Source organism: Bos taurus, chromosome 11, assembly GCF_002263795.3.
Source record: "Bos taurus isolate L1 Dominette 01449 registration number 42190680 breed Hereford chromosome 11, ARS-UCD2.0, whole genome shotgun sequence".
In the NCBI taxonomy this organism is placed as follows: domain Eukaryota; kingdom Metazoa; phylum Chordata; class Mammalia; order Artiodactyla; family Bovidae; genus Bos; species Bos taurus.
In genome coordinates this window covers 45,963,187-45,979,886 of record NC_037338.1, presented here as the reverse complement: position 1 = coordinate 45,979,886, position 16,700 = coordinate 45,963,187, and the positions used below count along the sequence as shown (strand labels likewise).

At 45.8% G+C, this 16,700-nt stretch overlaps 1 protein-coding gene across 4 annotated transcripts in view; it reads left to right on the top strand.

Annotated features, from left to right (window-relative positions):
• Window positions 1–16,700, top strand: part of NCK2 (NCK adaptor protein 2) — a 115,264-nt gene that overhangs the window by 54,297 nt on the left and 44,267 nt on the right. For 3 of the 4 annotated variants that reach the window (XM_059891295.1, XM_005212779.3, XM_059891294.1), the window contains exon 2: window positions 11,599–11,779. The gene's annotated coding sequence lies outside the window, so the exon portion shown is untranslated. 4 annotated transcript variants of the gene reach the window in all.

Here is a 16,700-nt window from a genome sequence, read left to right as displayed (position 1 = left end):
TTTTTACTGCATGTATTTTTTTCAAAAGACAACTGAAACCTCTAACATCAGGGGAAGCCTTCCTCCTGTCTCAGGCACCCACATGACTTCATTGGAGCAAGACCACTGCTTCTTGTGTGTACAGCTACTGTTCTGGAAATAGCTAACTACCAGCTTAACTTCAGCTCCTCTGTCCATGGGATTTTCCAGGGAAGAATACAGAAGTGGCTTGCTGTTCCCTTCTCCAGGGGATCTTCCAGACCCAGGGATCGAACCCAGGTCTCCTGCATTGCAGGCAAATTCTTCACCATCTGAGCCACTGCTGCTGCTGCTGCTGCTAAGTCACTTCAGTCGTGTCTGACTCTGTGTGACCCTGTAGACGGCAGCCCACCAGGCTCCCCCGTCCCTAGGATTCTCCAGGCAAAAACACTGGAGTGGGTTGCCATTTCCTGATCCAATGCATGAAAGTGAAAAGTGAAAGTGAAGTTGCTCAGTTGTGTCCAACTCCTAGCGACCCCAAGGACTGCAGCCCACCAGGCCCCTCCATCCATGGGATTTTCCAGGCAAGAGTACTGGAGTGGGGTGCCATTGCTTTCTCCGAATCTGAGCCACTAGGGATACCCAACTACCAGCTTTACTCAGGTCATTTCACTTTCTTGTAATACAAAGACATCTCTCCTTTACTTACTTTTAAAAAATAAAGTCATTGAATCGTACACTTTAGTTGGTGAATTTTTATGGTCTGTGAATTGCATTTCAATTTAATAAAAAAGTAACCTTAGAGTCTGGGGACTGATTTGAAGAGAAAAGATGAAGAGTGGAATACTTTCATCTTTATGTCGTCAGAGGTGACTACAGAGGTTCCCCAAAGATCTTTGCAGCTTGGGTTAAAAACATATTTTTATGGAGCATTTAGAAGGAGGAGCCTGTGATGAGCCTGCCAAGGTTCCTGAACATAGTTAAGTTCACTGGGGTGATGAATCTCAGCATGAGGAGGGTGAACAGCAGGTCGGTCATTGCAGGCAGCTTAACCAGGAAGCAAAATGGTAGTTAAGTTTCTTCATAGATAAATACATGTGTGGAAAAGAATCTGAAATGTCCTTACCTTACTTTTCGGAGTTGAGAATGTAAGTTTGAAGTCCTGTCTCTTTAGAACCTAGAGACATCTGTCTTGTTTTACAAGTGGATAGTTTTCAATGTGTGTTCACTCAGTCTTATCCGACTCTTTGTGACCCCATGGACTGTAGCCCACCAGGCTCCTCTGTCCATGGGATTCTGGAGTGGGTTGCCATTCCCTTCTCCAGGGGATCTTCACGACCCAGGGAACCTGTGTCTCTTGGCATCTAATGCATTGGCAGGCAGATTCTTTACCATTGAGCCACCTGGGACTTCCCTGCCATTCAGTGTCTGGTGCTGTTTAATCAAGCTGTTCCTCTCCGATAGCATCTCAGCCATGTCCTTTCTGTCCATTTTGACATGTCCTGCCTGCATTCCCGGTAGAGCCATGCCCGTCCACTTGGGTGGAGGACCATTGTGGGGAGTGATGGCTGGGAGTACAGGTGTCCCCAGAGTGTGGGCTGTTAGTTTGATTCTCCCCAAGGAAAGTGTCAGGTGGGTCCTGCCCTTGGCCATGGTCTGTACCACAGCGTGGATGGTGGCCTGGAGACAGGTGTGTGGGGTTTGCAGGTGAGGAGTGGATGGAGGGGGGCGGGTTGTCCAGGCCTGAAGCAGAATGAGAACTCTTGAGAACCTGCAGCGTTGGACTGCAGGTGGTGTGGAGGAGTGGACCAGGAGGGTCACCAGGGGCACATGTCTCTGCTTCCTCTCAGAAAGCCACCTGCCAAGTGTATCGTGAGGGGCCAGATGGGCTGTGCAGGTGTGAGGCTGCCTGTGGGGGACGCAGACTCAGTCAGTGTTCTCACGTGCAAAGCATCATCGGCATACCCAGTCTCTGCAGTGGACATCCCTGCTGAGGCCACATACCATGTGCAGAGACGATGGGGGGTGACCCACAGGGGCCTGAGGTCCCCGCTTGGGCCCACTCCTCTGTCTGTCTGCTTTGTGGGGGTGAAGCCTACGTCTGTCTTGTCTGTTGTATGTCCAGCACCCCGCATAGTACTCAGAAGGCTTCAGAAATACTTGCGGAGTGACTTGTCTTGAAGTCTGTCCAAAAGAGAGAACTTTTAGGAAACTTGTCATTTTTTGACTTAGGAAGGATTTGCTTGCTGAAGAGGCCCTAAAGGACCTTGCAGCTCCTCTCACTGTTGGGAGGTTAGTCTCAGGAAGGACAGATGAGACCTGCTTTCTAGTCCATCATAAACCACCTTTATGTAAAACTATTATGTTCATATAAGACACTGCTCACTTGTCTCCTTTAGAGATTTTAAAATTCTGCTCAGATACTAATGGGTACTTTGGATGGGACACATCTATTTTAGAAGTTATCTAGAAAAGTTGAACTGAATTTTTTTTAGGCAAGTTTTCTTGCAGCAGATAAAGCTGCACTGCCATATCACCTCATGTCTGACTTCGGTCCCTCACTGGACTGAATCCCCTAAGAAGGATGGCATCTGTATTGTGCTTTATTTACATACCGTGTCTGCACAGAGCAGATATGTGTCACATTTCCATTGAATAAGTGTGACTTCCATTTATTTATAGCAATGAGGTGACTGATACTCTCTCCAAGGAAACCCGGTGTCTGAGGCTAAATGGCAGTCTCTACAGTGCCCAGCTGGAGAAGGAAATGGCAACCCACTCCAGTATTCTTGCCTGGAAAATCCCATGGATGGAGGAGCCTGGTAGGCTACAGTCCATGGGGTCGCAAAGTCGGACACGACTGAGCGGCTTCACTTCACTCACTTCATACTTTATCACTGGAGAAGGAAATGGCAATCCACTCCAGTATTCTTGCCCGGAGAATCCCATGGACAGAGGAGCCTGGCGGGCCATGGTCCATGGGGTCGCAGAGAATTGGACACAACTGATGTGACTAAGCACGCACGCACAGTGCCCAGCTGCTAAGATGTGCACTGGGCTGAGCGTCCCCTGGAAGAGAGTCTTTGTGTCCTTTGTCACGGGTGAAGGCGTGGCCAGCCTCATCACCTGCGTGCCCCTTCTTTCAGACAGGCCTGGTGTTCAGATGCTGAGGGTTTGGAGATAAATGTTCTTGATTCTGTCCTTCTCACTTTCTCTCCTTCCCTTTGCATCCCTTTGTTCTTACCTGGGGCTGATGTCATAACCAGCTGCAGGTGGTCTGATTCAGCAGGTCTCAGTGGTTCTGTGTGCAATGAACAGGCAGTAGGGAAGGGGAACCCTTCCATTTCTGAAATGTGTGGTTAGAACACTCCTATTTCAGCTCTTACACATCATCCGAAGATAATTTTTGTCTTTTTGTTCAGTCATTAGGTCATGTCTGACTTTTTGTGGCCCCATATACTGTAGCACTCCAGGCTCCTCTGTCTTCCACTCTCTCCCAGGGTTGGCTCAGATTCATGGTCCATTGAGTCGGTGATGCCATCCTGCCCTCAGTCTTTCTCAGCATCAGGGTCTTTTCCAGTGAGTCGACTCTTGGCATCAAGTGGCCAAAGTATTGGAGCTTCAAGATCAGTCCTTCTGTTGACTATTCAGGGTTGATTTCCTTTAGGACTGACTGGTTTGACCTCCTTGTTGTCCAAGGGACTTTCAAGAATCTTCTCCAGCACCACAGATCAAAAGCATCAATTCGTTGGTGCTCAGCCTTCTTTATGATTCAGTTCTCACATCTGTACATGACTACTGGAAAAACCATAGCTTTGACTATACTGACTTGTGTCAGCAAAGTGGTGTCTCTGTTGCTGTAAATTTGAATAATGAATCACAAGGTGCAGAGGAGGTTTAACTCGTTCCCTAACTTTCTTCTGTCTTTGTGTTCATGTTTTCACGGAACAAGTTACATGCTTGGAGACCGTGGTGAATTTCAGGATTTACTGATTTCAAAGCATCCTCCTTAAGGAGTAGGCCAGGGAAACACTGAATTCTGAGAGGGCTTGAAATCATGTCCTGAGTGTTTCCTCTGCACAGAATGGCATCGTGGAGCCCAGTTTGTCGTTTCTCTGTGCATGTAAGTGAATGGATCTCAGCTTTTCTTTGATGTGTACAGTGGATGAGGGTTGTTGGAGGAAACCTGGCTGCATGAGGAAGTGGGTTTTCTTTTTGCCAGGTGGCCGTTGAAATGTGTTTCCTCTGTGCCCAGTTGAAAGGCTGGGCATGTAGATTTTCATGCTCTTGTCGTGTTTTAGCTCTGAAAGTGCTTACACAGCTAATCTGGCTTTTATGTTTATTTCCACTTGGAGCTCAGCGGGAGGCTCTTTGGAGATATTCGGACAGAAATGACTTAATTGGATTTCAGCCCAGACACAGCATATGAATGGCTTTATGAATGGCATTAATTGGGCCGTTGCCATGGGAAGTCATCTATACATTTTTGAGCTTGAAAGTTTAGAAGTCCTCTTTGATTCATTCAGTCTCTCTCACTGGCTTCTTGCTAGTTTATTTGATCAATGACATACTCAAGAAAAATAAATTTATGGCAATAAAATGAAGACATATGGTTCATTAGCAGAACCATCATTTGGTTTTGGCACGGGTGCACTGATTTGTGATGAAGGCTCCGTGTTGACACCCAAGAGTTGGATCAGGCTGTGTGTAAGGAATTCAGGGTCTCTTGGGTTGAAATTTGGGAGAAGAGGATTCTAAACCCTGGAGCACTGAATGGTGCCATTGTTGTTCAGTCGCTAAGTCATGTCTGACTCTGCAGCCCCATGCACTGCAGCATGCCAGGCTTCGCTGTCCTTCACTATCTCCCAGAGTTTGCTTAAATTCATGTCTGTTGAGTCAGTGACGCCATCCAGCAATCTCATCCTCTGCTGCCCCCTTCTCCTTTTGTCTTCAGTATTTCCTAGAATCAGAGTCTTTTCCAGTGAGTTGGCTCTTGGCTCTTCGCATCAGGTGACCAAAGTATTGAGCTTCAGCGTCAGTCCTTCCAATGAATATTCAGGGTTGATTTCCTTTAGGTTTGACAGGTTTGATTTCCTTGCAGTCCAAGGGACTCTCAAGAGTCTTCTCCAGCACCACAGTTTGAAAGCATCAAGTTTTTGGTGCTCAGTCTTCTTTAAGGTCCGACTTTCACATCTGTACATGACTACTGGAAAAACTGTAGCTTTGACTGTACAGACCTTTGAGGGCAAAGTCATGTCTCTGCTTTTTAATATGCTGTCTAGGTTTGTCGCAGCTTTCTTGCCAAGGAGCAAGTGTCTTCATGGCTGCAGAGATTTTGGAGCCCAAGAAAGTAGTCTGTCACTGTTTCCACTTTATCTCCATCTATTTGCCCTGAAGTACTGGAACTGGATGCCATGATCTTAGGTTTTTGTACCATTGTGGCAGATTCTATAGAAATCACTGAGGAAGTGTAAGTTTATTGGATGATGAATGTCTGATAAGAGTCATTCTGTCGAGAGCCTGCCATGTGGCTGAACCATATGGATGGCAGCATGTGGAGGTCCCTTGCTGGAGGCACTTGTGTTGCCTTTGAATGGGGGCGGTTTGGTTATAAAAGAGCAATCGCTGCAGGAATGAAGGACGTTCCTGTAGAATGTTCCAGAAGAGGGGAACTTTGGGTTCATTCCTCCTGGACGATGAGTTGGTTTTGGCTGGACAGTAGTTTTAGGAAGCTGCAGGTGTGAATCTCTTCCTAAATGGTGGAAGAAATGGACATAAAGGCACAAAAGTAGGAAAGTATCTGGCATTTGGGGAAAATGTGGGTGAGTCATATTGACCATTTTTCAGAATATTCAAAAGCAGCTAAATATACTTTAAAAACACAATGATATTAAAATTCATATTCAATTGGCATGATCATGAGTTTGTTCTCTGAAAGTATTTTTTTTAACCATTAGCCACATACAGTTAGAAATGTCATTTAGATCACCTGTGTGTATAAGTTATCTCAGATGAGAATTCAGTGTCTATATCTTCTTTCTTTCCTGTCTTCCCTTCCTTCTGTCTTTTTCAACAAAAGAGGTTTTATTCAATAGTGTGTTTTCATGTTTAAGGTTTATCTTGGTCAGCATGCTTTTTATTTGTGGTGTAATTACCTGGACAACAATGAAATCCTGTGGACACTTCGTAAAGAATGCAGGTGACCCTTTGCAAAATATTTTGTGTAATTGGACTATCCAGTTATGGCATTGAGATGTGTATATATACACAGGTATGTGTATATAGGGTTGTATACACACACCTACATGTATGCTGATTCTGAAAACTGATTTGGGTCAGTGGAAATAGGTTCAGAGAAACACCTATGATGCCTTTTGGAGGATGGGGACTGTTGTATTAAGAGGCTAGCATCAAATATATACACAGAATCTTATAAAGCATTAGAACAGGTGTTACTAATGTTATTCCTATCTGCTAGAATTCTGAGGCAGCGACCGTAAAATTTAAGTCCATATTAAGATTTGCCTTATGACTTCCTTGTCATGGTACTTTAGATAAATGTATTAATGCATTTTGGTCCCACATCATCAATTTTGGGTAATTCTCACATCCACTCCCGTGTGCTGAGCTCACAGCTACAGATTAGGGGCGTCGAGACCTCGTCACAACTGAGGACGTGGAGGAACAGGACCAAGGAGGGAGGGGCATGTGGGGGCTGAGCAGGTCTGGGGCCCACGGCTCCTGCCACGTCTTTTGGTCATGGCGTGTGTGGTCGACCCACTGCCGGCAGTTTTGTTCTCTGAGAAGTTCTAGAAGACTTGAAGGCAGATGTGTGCATTATTTCAGAACACAGAACCCTCAGAGCTCGGCATCTGACCAGTGATCCTGCTCCCCACACCTCCCCAGCCACATCTCCTTGAGGCTGTTCAGAGTTAGAAACTCATGCTCTTTCTGCCCCATTTTCATTAATCAACTTGTGATCCTCACACAGATGCAGTCCGCTGATAACCAGTGTTATCATTTAAATTGATTCCAGCCCGTGGCAGAAAAATCTGGTGTTTTCCTTTTCAGGACAGTTTTATCTTGAGTAAAAGTCCAAATTTGGTGGGCCTTTCTGAAATGTGGACCCCGCATCTGACTGTTAGCACTGCGCACAGGGTAGTAAGAAGCAAGTGGGGTCCTGTCCCTGGAAGCATTAGTGTTGTTTTTTTCTTTTTAGTAAAAAGAAAAAAGATAATTGCCTTTAGCTTGTCCTGCAGATGAGGGGTCTGGGCAGTTCACTGCGTGTGTCTTGCATGTTTATTTCATACTCGTGTACTATTTGGTCATGATACTCATCTGGCATAATCCAAGAGTCTTGAGCTTATGTGCAGTGTTCAACAGTCAAACAGTGTAACTCAGTAATTTTTTTCTGCATTGACATCTAAGAGAAATAGTGCCTTTGTTTTTATTTATGTATATACTTTATTAATTTTAACGATGTGTTAATTTCTGTATAGCAAAGTGACTCAGTTATACACATATATATGTTATTTTTTATATTCATTTCCATTATGGTTTATCATAGGGTTTTTTTTAACTTTTTATTTTATATTGGAGTAGAGCTGATTAACAATGTTGTGATAGTTTCAGGTGAACAGTGAAGGGACTCAGCCATACATACACATGTATCCATTCTCCCCCAAAGTCCCCTCCCATCCAGGCTGCCACATAACACCGAGCAGAGTTTCCTGTACTATACAGTAGGTCCTTGTTAGTTATCCATTTTAAATACAGCAGTGTGTTCATTTCCATCCCAAACTCCCTACCTATCCCTTCCCCTCATCCCTCCCTCCAGCAACCATAAGTTCATTCTCTAAGTCTGAATCACAGGATGTTGAATATAATTCCCTGTGTTATACAGTAGGACCTTGTTGTTTATCCATCCTATAGATAATAGCTTATATCTGCTAACCCCAACCTCCCCAGCCACCCCGATCCCACCCCTTGGTAACCACAAGTTTGTTCTCAGATTAAGGTGGCATGTGTGGTCATGGACTTGCGTCTTAGAAACTATGATACTGTCCTTCCCTGATTTGAGAGGCAGAAGCCGGGCTCCTATTGTGGCAGACACTCCAGACTGATGGCGGTGACAGATGACCTTTGCCCAGGTCTGGAGGTTCTGGCCCTTTAGTGGTGATCCATGTGGGGAGAAAGAGTCCAGTGGGGCTCTGCAGTCAGGCGGGCCTGGGTTTGAATCCTGGCTCTGGGCCTGAGGGTCTGGTGGTTTGGTTCCTGAGCCGACGATGAGTTGTGTCTCCTGGGTTGCTGTGAAGGTGGAGCCACCAACACAGTGTCCCTGGGACCTGTCTAGTTGCTTCTCTGCTTCTGTGGGTTGGGCGGTGGAGTGCTGGTCTTTATGGGGAGCCTTTAGGGATTCATGTCATCTGGGCAGTAGGCAGGACTGCATGTCCATCCTGCCCAAAGAGTGGGGGGGCTCCAGCCTTTGGCCTCAATGGAAGGTCATGAGCCTCTCATTAATCCTGAAGACTCTACTGCAGGGAAGTCTGTCAGTGATGGACACCAGCCCTGAATGGCCAGCCCACTGAGGTTCAGAGGAAACCGCCCAGATGGCCCAGAAAAGCAGCCAGGACAGGCTCCGTGGGGCACCTGGAGTTCAGGTGGGGCTGGGACAGATGGTTTGGGTGTCTGGAGGCCAGGCCCGTGGGGACAGGCAGGGCTGCTGGTTGGCAGCCACCTGACCTGAGTACCTTCACTGGTGTCCTGGCTAAATGCCCCCCGAGACCAGGGAGAACCCCAGGTTGTGCCCAGGCTTTTCAAAACACAGTCAAGAAAAAGAAAACCTCAGTATTGCAGAGAATTCAGATAGTCCTTTGGTTTTGCCGTGGTAGAATGATCGGGGTCCAGATCATTGTGGAGAAAGGGGTGCATTTAGTATTTGTGTTAATATCCTTTACTCTGTCCTCATCGCTTTAATTCCTATGGGGAGATGCAAGTGGTGCTTGTGGGGAAATGCCTGTAAAGACAAGCATGCACTGTCCCCTCCTGCCTGAGCAGGCTGTGAAATGTTCTCCAGTGACCACCTTGGCCCCAGTGACCTTAAACCTGGCAGTGTTGCCAGTCAGAGGTGGTTTTCTACAAAGTGTATGCTTTCCTGGTGGATTCTATCACAGGTTGTACTGAAGACCTGATCTGAAGTGCTCGTCCTTAACAGAGGCTTTGAATAGTCCACGTTAAACGTGGCAGTGGGTGGACTTCATGGAAACCCAGCAAGGGAACAGCTTAGTCTCTGTGTTCACTTCTGAGGAAGGTGTGTGGTTCGTGCACTGACGCTTGGTCAGTGAGATGCTTTTCTTGAAGAAAACACCACCCCTCCGTCTCACACAGTTGGATCGCAGGTAACTAGGCCATCTTTGTTGTTGTTCAGCTGCGTCCGACTCTTTGCGACCCCATGGACTGCAGCATTGCAGGCTCCTTCTCTTGTCTCCCGGAGTTGGCTCAGATTCATGTCCATTGAGTCAGTGATGCCATCCAACCATCTCATCCTCTGCTACCCCCTTCTCCTCCTGCCCTCAGTCTTTCCCAGGGAGGCTCTGGTTGGAACCTTGTCATTGGCTCAGATCCTGGGCATCCACCTGGATGGCCACAGCGAGTGTCAGAGGACAAGACTTCCAGACCCAGGCTGTGGCGCTGGTGAACTGGGAAGGAAGATAAATTCTCTGGCACTAGGCTTGCTGCTGGTGTGGTAGGTTCAGCTTTGGAGGCTTGCGTTCCTCACTCCAAGCCTGCTAAGGAGAATCTCTGCCTCTATGAGAACATTAAGTCCTGTGGCAAAGTGAATATTAGTATCTCTTCCAGAAGGTTATTGGGAGGATTAAATCACACACACATATACACACATCATGAGCGCACCGTGCGTACAGGGGGCAACTCAGACAGCCCCCCAGACGCCCAAGGGCCTTGGCTTGAGCTCTGACTCCAGGCACATTCACTTTCCAATGAAAATTTTAAAGCTACAACTTATGTCCAGAAGAACCCCTGAAAATACTAATACAGAAGTGGTGTTTGCAGACACAGCAGTATTTAGCTAGTGGGTTTCTCCAGTAAGTGGCATGTGTCAGGCCCACAGTGAGAAATCGGAATCCTTGGTCAGGCCTGGAGTCTAGATAGCAAAGCGTCTGTTTTCTGTCTTGTTTCTGAAAACACACGGCAGAGAGAAGGCCTCCATCCTGGTGCGCGTCTAAGATCTCGTCCAGGTCTCATATCCCTGGTGTGTCTGCCCAGCACCTTTCCCTTGTGTTAAATCATACATTCAAACAAAACTAAACAAAAATCATCCAAGCCCTTAAAATAATACCAGAGAATGCATAAATGGAATTCATTTTTTAATCAACATTTATGAACTTGCCTTAAAGCCTTCCCTGAATTATCCTTTTCTATTTGACTAAAATAGAACTCGACTCTTCTGTGGGGTGTTTAATAATGTTGTGAGTCATCATCATGGTTTGATGAATTAATAGATCTTGTACAAGTGAATGGTCAGGACAGATCCCTTCAGGCTTTGAAGCATAATTAAAGATGCCAGTGAACCCTCTTGGAGTCCACAGTGCCTCAGGGTCCCCTCAAAGGACAAATCAGGACTGAAAATAGGTACCCAGGTGTCAGGGGCCATAAGGCCAAGTCCCACAGCCGGGAGGGAGGGGGTTGCGGGACCCTCTGTCGGCTCCTCCTCTGTAATTTCAGGATGCTGTCTTCAGATTCCTGTAGCGATATTTTCTTTTTAAAAAATTTTATTGGAGTCTAGCTGATGTACAATGTTTTGTTAGTTTCCATTGTACAGCAAAGTGACTCAGTCATACACATGACATATACATACAGTATAGCCTCTCTTTTTCAGATTCTTTTCCCATATATGTCATTAGAGTATTGAGTAGAGTTCCTTGTGCTATACAGTAGGTCCTTGTTAGCTATCTATTTGATATATAGTAGTGAGAGAGAGAGAGAGTGTGTGTGTGTTCATCCCGATAAGGACGAAGCTGTGGGTCTGGCGGGGCCTTTCTCAGTGAATGGTCCACGCAGGAGATGAAATCTCTACATGATATCCATTCTCTGCAATTCTTCTCCCTAATTAGGCTCCCAGACGGGCTTTTTGAATTTCCACTTGGCAGCTGCTCTTTTGTTTTCAGCAGGCTTGGAGGGTGTGGGCAGCGGTATTATGGGGAGGGGGCTGGAAGAGATGTGGGAGCTTGGGTCCCTCGGTTATCCCCAAGGGGGTCCCCACCTACCCTCTGCCTCCACGTTGACCCAGGGTCTGGAAAATAGAGCAGGGCAAAGGAGTTTTTGTTTGGGTCGAGGTCAGTAAATATAAAGCACATTTTTTCCTGGGGTCTATTAAAAATATTTGGAGAAGGAAACGGCAACCCACTCCATTATTCTTGCCTGAGGAATCCCATGGACAGAGGAGCCTAACAGGCTACAGTCCATGGGTCACAAGGAGTTGGACACAACTGAGTGACTAAACAACAACAACAAGTAAAATATTGGTTTCAGGTAAACAAATAATCAGTTATTTCTCAAGCGGTAACTTAAAATCCAGCAAGCAAGCTGCCCTGATAAATGGTGTCTTCTGTCTCTTTTCAGATTTCCTACGTTCCTTTTCTTCGAGCAATTTCCTGGATTGTCACTCTCTGCTGAGATTTGAATTGGATAGGAGAATTTGGAGAACTCCAGCAGCTTGGTGACTTCAGGTGCAGTCAGCTGAGGAACTCAGCCTTTGAGGAGCTCTGTGTTGTGTGTCACCTCTCGTAACTGGGTGCCGAAGGTGAGTGTGGCTTTCCGCCTGAGACAGGCAGGAGGAGTGACTGCTTTCGCCTTAGATGCCCACGTTGCACTGGGCGTACGCTTTACGTTAGTAAAATGGCAATAAATGTAGCTCTGATTTGTTGAGCCTTATAAAATGTAAGTTGCCAAGGGATGTGGTTCAGAAGTTAGACTCACTGTTCCTGCTTTGGTGCATGGTGGCAGCAGGTAAGCTAGGAGGCAGGACCGTGGGTGCCTCCAACCTGTGAGATGCCCGGCGCCTGAGCTCCTGGCTGGACAGGTAGCTTGTGTCTGTGGGAGATGGGCCTTCTCTGTGTCGTGTGGGATGGGTGTCCAGAATACGTAGGAGCTGTCTTCAGGGTGAGCTCCATCTTGTGAGGCTTCATCCTAGCTTGGATGCTGGGAAGATAAGGTTGCATCACAACATCAAATGGATAAGGATTCCGAGGGAGGGTTTATGTTTTCCTATGAGAAATGTTCTCGTGTGTTAAAATTGTACTTGTGACACAGCATATGGCTTGAGATTCAAGGCTCCTGGAATAACAGGTACTGGACAAAAGAATGTCTCTACAATAGGCATTTCTCAGCCCTAACATGATTTTGGACCATTTGATTTAGATGATACAAGATGCTGGCTGGCAGTCAGTTCCTCTGGGGTCCTGGCTCTGACTGGGCAATAAAGTGCTTTATGAGAAGGTCCAATTCATCTTCAGAGTGTTGTCTCCTAAGTGGAGGTTTGTTGTTCACTCACTGTCGTGTCCAACTGTTTGCAACCCTGTGGATTGCAGCACACCAGGCTTCCCTGTCTTTCACCATCTCCCGGAATTTGCTTAAACTCATGTCCGTTGAGTTGGTGATACCATCCAACCATCTCATCCTTTGTCACCCTCTTCTTTTGCCTTCCATCTTTCCCAGCATCAGAGTCTTTTCCAGTGAGTTGGCTTTCCTCATCAGGTGGCCAAAATATTGGAGTTTAAGCTTCAGCATCAGTCCTTCCAGTGAATATTCAGAATTGATTTTCTTTAGGCTTGAGTGGGCTTCCCTGGTGGCCTAGATGGTAAAGAATCTGCCTGCAGTACAGGAGACCTGGGTTCAATCCCTGGATTGGGAAGATCCCCTGGAGGAGGGCATGGCAACCCATTCCAGTTGAACATAACTGAAGTGACTAAGCACAGCACAGGATTGACTACTTTGATCTCCTTGCTGTCCAAGGGGCTCTCAAGAGCCTTCTCTAGCACCACAGTTTGAAAGCATCAGTTCTGCAGTGCTCAGCCTGCTCTGTGGTCCAATGCTCACATACATACATGACTACTGGGAAAACCATAGCTTCGACAGTACAGACCTTTGTCAGCAAACTGATGTCTCTGCTTTTTAGCACACTGTCTAGGTTTGTGGAGGAATAACACCCAATTTATGAGCTTTCCTTTCAAGGCTTATTTTGCTTCTATTATTCACAAATTCCTTTATACTATTCTTTAAAAAAATTTTTTTTTTGTTTTACAATAGAGAATATAATTCGGAGAAGGCAGTGGCACCCTACTCCAGTACTCTTGCCTGGAAAATCCCCATGGATGGAGAAGCCTAGTAGGCTGGAGTCCACGGGGTCTCGAAGAGTTGGACACGACTGAGCGACTTCACTTTCACTTTTTCACTTTCCTGCATTGGAGGAGGAAATGGCAACCCACTCCAGTGTTCTTGCCTGGAGAATCCCAGGGACAGCAGAGTCTGGTGGTCTGCTGTCTATGGGGTTGGACAGAGTCGGACACGACTGAAGTGACTTAGCAGCAGAGAATATAATTGCTTTGCAATGTTGTGTTTCAGGTGTACAGCAAAGTGATTCAGTCTTATATAAATACACACATAATTTTTTCAAATTCTTTTCCTTTTTAGGTTATTACAGAATATTGAGTATAAAGTTCCCTGTGCTATACAGTAGGTCCTTGTTAATTATCTATTTTTATATTAAGTAGTCTATGCATGTCAACTCCAAACTCCTAATTTATTTCTCCCCCTGACCTTTCCTCTTTGGTAATCATAAATCTGGCTTTAAACTATTCTTGAACCCGTGACTTCGGACTACAAAATCTCTTGGTTTGAATGTTGTAGATTTCTTACTTTAATATAAATTAGAGTTTTCTTTTATTTGGTCTAAAACTGCTACTAAACTTTTTGTAAATCAGGTTTTTCTCCTCAACCCCCTATTTGTTTTTGAACCACCTGGATTTCAGTTATGTTCCCCTTTGATGTGTGGCCAGGAGAAGGTCATGGAGTCAATATGTCATGTTTCTTAGAGTACGATGGTGAATTCTGCTTTACTATTTCCTTGGAGCAAGCGACACTCTTCCCACCTGTTTGGGGAAGAGGCGGGGCATCCATTGTGATTTCCAGGTCAGGTCCTGATTTGGAATTGAGAACCTGGAGCTCATCTCAGCAGCTGATCCAAGCCCTCCTCCTCTCTGTGTCCCCGTAAGTGACCCCGAGACTGCCTTTTCCCCACAGGACGTTGCTGGCTCTCTCTGGCTTTACGTGCTCCTGGGCAGTGAACAGCCACTCCCAGGTTTCTCTTCCAGACCTTGTGTGAGTGCACGGCATTGGGTGTTTCATGTCCAATCCTGGGAGGTTTCCTTTTCATAAAAAAATCTTAGCTGTGACCACTCAATTTTTTAAATAGTCGTTGAAGGGAAACCTATTAAAACTTGCTCATTTGTAAGTATAGTCATATATCAATCGGTTTGTTAGATTTCATGCGAATATAAGCTAGAAATTAGTGTAAATCCTTGAATCTAGTCAACAGAATTCATTAGTGATTCATCAGTAATAGAGTCTTGGCATGACTTCTTTAGAAGCTCGGTCATGGGTGACATTAGCAGACTCTAAGTGACTGTCAGGGTCCTCTTCCAGAAGGTCATAAGTCAGGGGGAAATCACAGGCTTAATTGAGGAAGTGTTGATGTGTTCTGCATAAGTGCCCAGCGAGAGTCTGTTATCATCATGCAAACAAGAGGTGATGCCCGGTGGACAGTTATATGCAGATTATCATGCAAAGATACTTAGAAAAATATTTGTGTGCATGTAATTTTAAATAGACTTTTAAGTTTATGACAGACACAGTGAAACCATGATTTTCTTATTAAGAATTGCTTTTGTGGTTTTGAAAACTGTCCAGTGGGAAAATCAGTAGATCTGTCCTTTCACGTAATAAATATTGACTGTGAGCACAGCTGGATTCTAGGCTACTCTTCCTGCTGTGACTGTTTTAGCAGCTACAAAAATAGATGGAATACAGTTGTTCCAGACTCTTTTTCTCGTGGCCTTGTGGGATAGGGTGTGACCCTGACAGCTCTGGTTTCCGGATTACCGCTATGTCAGGTTCTTAGAGCAAGTCTCGAGTGCCCGAGGCAGGGAAACTGAGTGAATTTTAAAGAAGGGGACTTGGAGCAGGAGCATCATGGGTCTTAAGGCACAGGGCTGCTGCTGCTGCTGCTGATTAGTTGCTAAGTTATGTTGGACTCTGCAACCCCATGGACTGTAGCCTGCCAAGCTCCTCTGTCCATGGGCTTCTCCAGGCAAGAATATTGGAGTGGGCTGCCATTTCCTACTTCTGGATCTTCTGACTCAAGGATCAAGCCCAGTTGCATGGCAGGCAAATTCTTTACCCTTGAGCCACCTGAGAAGCCCATGGTAATCAGTCTGCACATCATTTAAGCAGTAACAGGTGGGGACTGGCATATGCTATTGGGCCAGTGGTCTTTGATGTGCCCACGGGAAAGGTGACGGTTTGGTCAGCCTGTCACTTGCCTTGTCCTGGAGAGAAAGAAAACAGTGCCAACCTGGTAAGGTGCTAAGTGAGGAGTCAGCCTCGGAAACATTTCCACGTTACTGGTCACCCCAAGTTGGTGCCGTCTCAGCTAGCCGTCCCTGGGGCTGGACCGAGGGGAGCAGTCTTGAGGGATGTCAGCTGCATCTCTGGGTGACCTGAGGGGCCCCCGAGCCCCCTGTATCCAGGCCTGTAGTCCCTGCGCTGCATTCTTTTCTCCCCTGACCATCCCTCCCATGTTGAAATTAAGGAGCCAGGTCCTGAGAACTCCCCGGCCTTGACTTTGCCTGATTTGAGGGGAGTGGAGATCATGGGAGGAGCGTGGAGACAAGCCCCTTCCATTTGTACTGGAGTGAACTTAACAATGTAGAGTCTGCCCTTAATTATTCCCTGGATAACTCAGCATTGACAGTGACTCACTATTGTTGGAGGCTGGCTGGTATTTCCTGGAGATGGAGGATGTGAATAGTTCGTATGTTGTGCTGAAGATTGTTTGAAAATCTACTTGAGGACTTTTTCAGGAGAGCAGTCTAATAGGTGGAAGGACGTGGGTGTTATACAGGAAGACGGTGCGTAGATGACAAGACATATGGGCACAGAAAAATAATCCAGACTGGATTTCATGCTGTGGCAGTTGCTGATGTGAATACCCAAGGTGTAAATGTTAGCATAGGCATCATTGTAATGACCTTTTCTGTTATCTTTTTAGTCTTTATTTCATTTATTTTTTCTCTGATTACTATCCTTCCTTCTACTAACTATGGGCTTCACTTGGTCTTCTTTTTCTGGTTCCTTGAGGTGTAAAGTTTTCTTTATTTGGATCTCAGTTTTTTTTTAACGTGGGTTTTTATCACTCTGAACTTCCCTGCTAGAACTACTTTTAATGCATCCCATTCGTTTTGGTCTATTGTGTTTCCATTTTAATTTGTCTCAAGATAGTTTTGTTATTGAAATAGACTTGATTTACAATGTTATATTCGTTTCACACGTACAATGTAGTGATCAGTGTTTTTTATGCATTGTGAAAGTGAAAGCAAAAGTTGCTCAGTTGGTCCAACTCTTTGCGACCCCCATGGACTATAAAGTCCATGGAATTCTCCAAGCCA